Source organism: Acomys russatus, chromosome X, assembly GCF_903995435.1.
Source record: "Acomys russatus chromosome X, mAcoRus1.1, whole genome shotgun sequence".
Lineage (NCBI taxonomy): Eukaryota > Metazoa > Chordata > Mammalia > Rodentia > Muridae > Acomys > Acomys russatus.
This window is the reverse complement of record NC_067169.1, coordinates 122517420-122522963: the sequence shown is the minus strand read 5'-3', so window position 1 is coordinate 122522963 and position 5544 is coordinate 122517420.

The window sequence follows — 5544 nt, the reverse complement described above, 5'->3', positions numbered from 1 at the left end:
AGCGGGGAGGGTGTGGCAGAGCAAGACTATCTCCTTAGGAAAGAATCCAATGAGGCTTCCCCCTGCAAGGGCATCCCAGGGATCCCCAAGGGACTGACTGGGTGGGCAAGAAAATACACAAGCCTTGTAAAGACACCCACCTCTCTAGGAAGAAGTGCACCACCCCAGCCTCAGGGTGGGAAACAAAATGGTTATGAGTATGTGGCACACACTCTCGGGAACCTTCCATATCTTCTCCTGCACCTGGAGAACAGACTTCTGTGAGCTCCCTCGATTTCCCTCGCCTCACCTCACTGCGCTGATGCTCCCGTGTCCACTAAACGCTATTTCCTTCCTCATGAAGCTCTGTTTCCCTCTCCCACCCTCCAGGGTATGCCCATGCCCACCACATCACCCTGAGTGAAGAAGTCACTTCAAGCTTCTCCACCAGACTCTGGAGGGAGACCAGCACCTCAGGCAGGGCAGCCAGGCCGGAGAGGACCTGCAGGCAGTCAAGGAGCCCACCGCAACCCTGTGGTTCGTGATCAGCACAGCCCCAGAGTCCAGTCACCATGGACTCTGCAGAGTATGTGCTCTGCAAATGGAAGGGCCAGCTGTGGCCTGCAAGGGTCTTGTCGAGACCCAGGACCTCAGCCCATAGTAAGAGGAAAGGGGCACCTTTCCTGGAGGTGCAAATCCTGTCAGTGGGTGAGAAGACGAGAGTGAGGAGCACCGAGGTGAAGCCCCTAACCAAGTCCAAAATCTTAGCCGTGGCCTCCTTGGCAGGGAAAGGGTCACAGGGCAGGGGCTCGCCAGGGCATACAAGGGAGCCCTCAAGGTGGCACTGGATGTTCTGGGCAAGGAAAGGCACTTGTTTCCAGGAAGGAGGGCACAAGGTCAAAGAACCAGCATGGAGGCTCCAAAGGTTCCCAAAGAGCAGGCTAGCTCCAGCCCGTGCCAGAGCCTTCGCTTTGAAGCATGCAGTCAGAGAGGCAGAGAGGCCAAGGGCTCTTTCAGAGGAGTCCTGGGAAGCAGCAGGGCCGCCCCTGGGGTCCTCTGGTGAGGAGCTCACAGAACATGCCTTATGGCCGAGGGGGGAAAGCCCAGGCCCACAGTGCTGTTGGGCCCCCTCACTTTGAAGGGCAAGGAAGTGTGCTAAGATGCAGAAGAGTGTGGCCAAGGTCCCCAGCACCTGCAGGAAAGGCTGCTGGTAATCCAGGCAAGAGAAAGCTGAGCACATCCAAGCACAGGCCTCAGAGTGCCCCAGCCTCCACAGAGGGCGCTCAGGCTAAAAATGAGCAGCAGGCTGCCCCTGGACCACCAAGGAGGAGGAGGAAGAGGAGGAGGAGGCGCATCTCCATCTTGCCCAAAGCCCGGAAGCCACAAGCAAGAGCACCCTGTGCAGGCCTAGAGATCCAGGCTATTGGAGGCCAGAGGAAGAAGACTGCCCTCCCAGAGAACAAAAAGGATCCCAGCCCAGGGACCCTGAAGCCAGATGCAAAGGGGGCATCAGCAGCCTGCTTGCCTCCTAACCCGAGGCTGTGGAGGTCGCTCCGCCTTGCCAGCAGAAAAAGGAAGATCCACGTGCTGTGTCCCCTGTGCAGGGTCCCGGAACTGGAAACTCATGTGCACTCAAAGGCCGCCAGCACCAGGTTCCAGAGGAGAGGGGCTGCAATTCAAGAAGATAGACAAGCCACCAAGGTGGCTTCTTCTGCCCAGGGTCCGAATACCATTGAAGGAGGAATGCTGGTCTGATTCAAATGTCAGGACCTTTCTTTCTGGGCAGCGGTGGTCAAGAGTGTCAGCCAACACAAGATGGCAAGAGTGCTGTTGATCGAGGGCAGAATGCAGCTTAAGCGCAGGGATGTCTGCGTCCCTCTCTGCAAGCTGAAGCCTCTGGACTGTGGGGAGAAGAGATCGCTCTTGAGGAGAGCCAGCAGAGTGTACGGCCGGGGCATCAGCTGGTGCTTCTCAGTGATCGACCACTACAGAGAGGGCCTGGCCTGTGGCTCCTCCCTGGGCTCCTTTATGGACTACTACACCTCCCCAGCCAGCTCCCCGCTAAGGAGGGCCATCCAAGAGGGCGACCTGCACATTGACTTCCCCAAGGTGAGCTATGCCGATTTGGAAGACTGGGAGGAGGAGACGACCCTGGCTGGGAAGGAGCCCTGCAGGAAACTCCTGCCTGACCACACCAGGGCTTCCTGGTACAGAGCCAACAAGAAGATGGTAGACTTCATTGTCAGGAGGAAGGGGGCCGACCAGCACCTGCTGGACATCGTGAAGGGCAGAAAACAGTCCAAGCGCCTGGACGACCTCCGCACATCAAAGAGGGACGTCTTCTGCGTTGAGACCTACCTGGATGATGACGACCAGTTGCATCTCGTGGCCAGGCATTTGCAAGAAATAGCCAAGGAGGCAGATGAGGCCCTGCTCTCCCTGACAAGAGGCGACATAGTGCGCTTTACCATGGAGATTCTTCTTCCAGAAGCAATCATCTGCTCCATCGCTGCCCTGGAGGAGCTCAGCTACAAGGAGGCAGAAGAGAAGTACCTGCGTGGCCCGCCCGTGCACTACCGCGAGAAAGAGCTCTTCGACAAGACCATCTTAAAGGCGGCCTGCAAGAGGTCAGCAGCCAGGGTTCTGATGGCCAGCTCCCCTCCTGCACTTGGCCCCACTTCTTAGAAGGGACCACCCTCCTTTCAGCCATAGCCCCTGAAGCTCCCCAAGATAGGAGACAGGAAGCACCCCCCAAAGAGGAACATGCTTGAGCCTGTAGGGCGTGCTATGGGCTCCGTGAAAGCTCCTCACTGGCACTGGGGTGGGGAGCATTTTCTCCCTCCCCCCCCCAAAATAAATCTTCACTTTCGTGCTTGACAGTGCACATGTCTAGATTGGCTCTACAAATCCTGTCAGCTTCAGGCCAGGCCTAGCCCTCTTTGCCCTGAGCCCGAGTACCCAGAAGTCCCGAGGGCACACCTCCCTGGAACCTCAGCAGCCCTGTATGGAGTATTGGCTAGCTAGGCCCACAGCCTTGCACTCTCTGCAGGGGCCCTATGCACCCAGACGGCACACCAGGTTCCTCATGACGCCTTGTCTCGGACTCCCCCATACTTCCTTGTCCTCCTCTCTGTCTTCTATAGATGCTATAGATGGGGCCCGGGTTCCAGAGTTTTCTCCACTACCTCGCTCTTCACTACTCACACTGAAGGAGAGGATGTGTGTTTTGTGACTCGTCTTTGAAGCCAGAGAAGGGAAATGCGACCCTGGAGATAGCCTGCTTTCAAAGAACACGATGTATGGCAATCTCTGTGTCTGTGTCTGTGTCTGTGTCTGTGTCTGTGTCTGTGTCTGTCTTTGTCTGTCTGTCTGTCTGTCTGTCTGTCTCTGTCTCTGTCTCTGCCTCTGCTCTGTCCTGTCTGTCTGTCTGTCTGTCTGTCTCTCTGTCTCTGTCTCTCTGTCTCTGTCTCTGTCTGTCTGTCTGTCTGTTTGTCTCTCTCTCTCTCTCTCTCTCTTTCTTTCTCTCTCTCTCTCTCTCTCTCTCTCTCTCTCTCTCTCTCTCTCTCTCTCTCTCAGTGTATGTGTGTGAACAAGTTGCAGATAATCTTAGGTCAAAATTTGGCATCTTCAGGTTTTCTCCTCAACTTTTGGAGACAGGATCTGTGACTGAACCTGTTGCTCACTGATTGTGCTAGAATGGCTGGCCAGGCAGCTCTTTTGATCCTCCTGTGTTTTTCCCCCAAGTGCTGAGATTAAACATGCCTGTCCATATACCTCTCTTTTAACGCACTGAACTCATCAGCCCCGCCCCATTCAGGAAGCCCTTTGCTCTCTCAGCCACCCTCCACTCCCCAGATGCTTCATACTCATAATGAGAAAGATTTGCCAACCCTGTGGGCTGACTGTCTGCAGCAGACATCACCGTCTCAGCTTTCCTCAGAGTCCTGAGATCAGCGCCTTCAGGTATTTGCAGGAGAAGGAGGGGGCTGTCATTCCTTGGAGTCACTGACACCTGGGGTGTACTGATGACAAACAGCCTGGCCACACCGCCCTGAAGATCCCGTTTCCCCCTCTTGGACCACAGTCCTTGGTGTATTTCAGAGATGGGGCACTGTGGACCCGGAAGTACAGCCTTATGAGTGGCTGGGGCCATTGTGCCCTGTTCTCTGCTGAATCCCTGTAAACACCATGTGTCCCCAAGCCTCTGGATTCCCAGCACATGTTCCCTTCCTGTTGCACTGGAGAATGCTGAACCTGAGTCCTTGACGCTAACTACTGCCTTTCCTTTCTGCACACAGTGGGCTCTCACCTGGGTAAAGGGCCAAGCATGGTGCAGGTGCTGGTATTCTCAGGAGTGGGACCACAGGGACAGGACCCCTGGGGCTTGCTGACCAGCCAGTGGAGCTGAATTGGCAAGCACCGGGTTCTGCAGGAGACCATGTCTAAACAAACTAATGTGAAGAGCAAATGAGGAAGACAGCTGACGTCAGCTTCTGGCTTTCACGTTCAGGTACACACAGAAACGAACTTGTACACACGACAAAGACAAAGTGAAGAAGACTTTAAAATGGAACCAAACTTTCCCTCTGTGCTATAAATCGTGTCTCTGTAAAAGCCACCAACACGGTACAACTCAATCCTTCTCACTTTTAAAAAGTATATGAGTCATCGACACCTCCCTCCTTGCTGATTGTGACTCCATGTAGGGCAAGAATTAAGAATTCTCATCCCTTAATGGCTTCCCCAAGAGAAGGGCGAGTCTAAGGTCATTGTGTTCTACATACCCAGGCACCGGGGCAGTCCAGTTCTCAGAGGATGCATGTCAGGCATATTCTCACCTGCATATTCAGCCTCTACTATGGCTTTAACCTCTGATGTAGCAATGGTTGGATGCAGCAGGCTTCACCTCCAGGGAGCCTGACTCTCAGTTTCTGGGATAGAGCCCAGAACTGCTTTAAGGAGCATCACTAATAACACCAGTGGCCCACTGTCCGTGTTCCCAAACTCCTGAGCAAGAAACGCAAAGGTCTGGAGCAAAAACGGGGGTCATATGGCTCATGTGCAAAGATGTTTCTGGGTATAAGTGTCCCAGGTAATTTCACTCCCTAGAGATTCATTTTTTGTTTCCACACTCTTGAATTCTGGCAGCTCAGTCTTATGGAGTCTGATTCCTTCCACAGATTTTGTAAGAGGGGTAGGGGGGAGATTGCTCTGAGGTACATGTCCCTAGTGGAGTGACAGATGTCCTGACCCACTGTAGTACATACACTTCTAGAAATGACTTCTCCCTAGCAGTGACCACCCTCCAGAGTAAGTGGAGTTTTGGGGACTTGCTGTGACTTGGGCTTCCCAGGCTGGAGAACAAAGTATCCTGGGACCCAGGGTAGTTTACTTCCGGAAATGAAGTCACTTAAGTTGTGACCCCTCTTAAGGGAGAGGGAGAGAGTGGATTAAAGAGGGGACAGTGCTGTGAGGCCTTTCTCCATAGTACAGTAACGAGGTATCCTGGGACCCATGGTTGTCCAGGAAGTGACTTCTTGACCCCAAATTCCCCATGAAACTGGG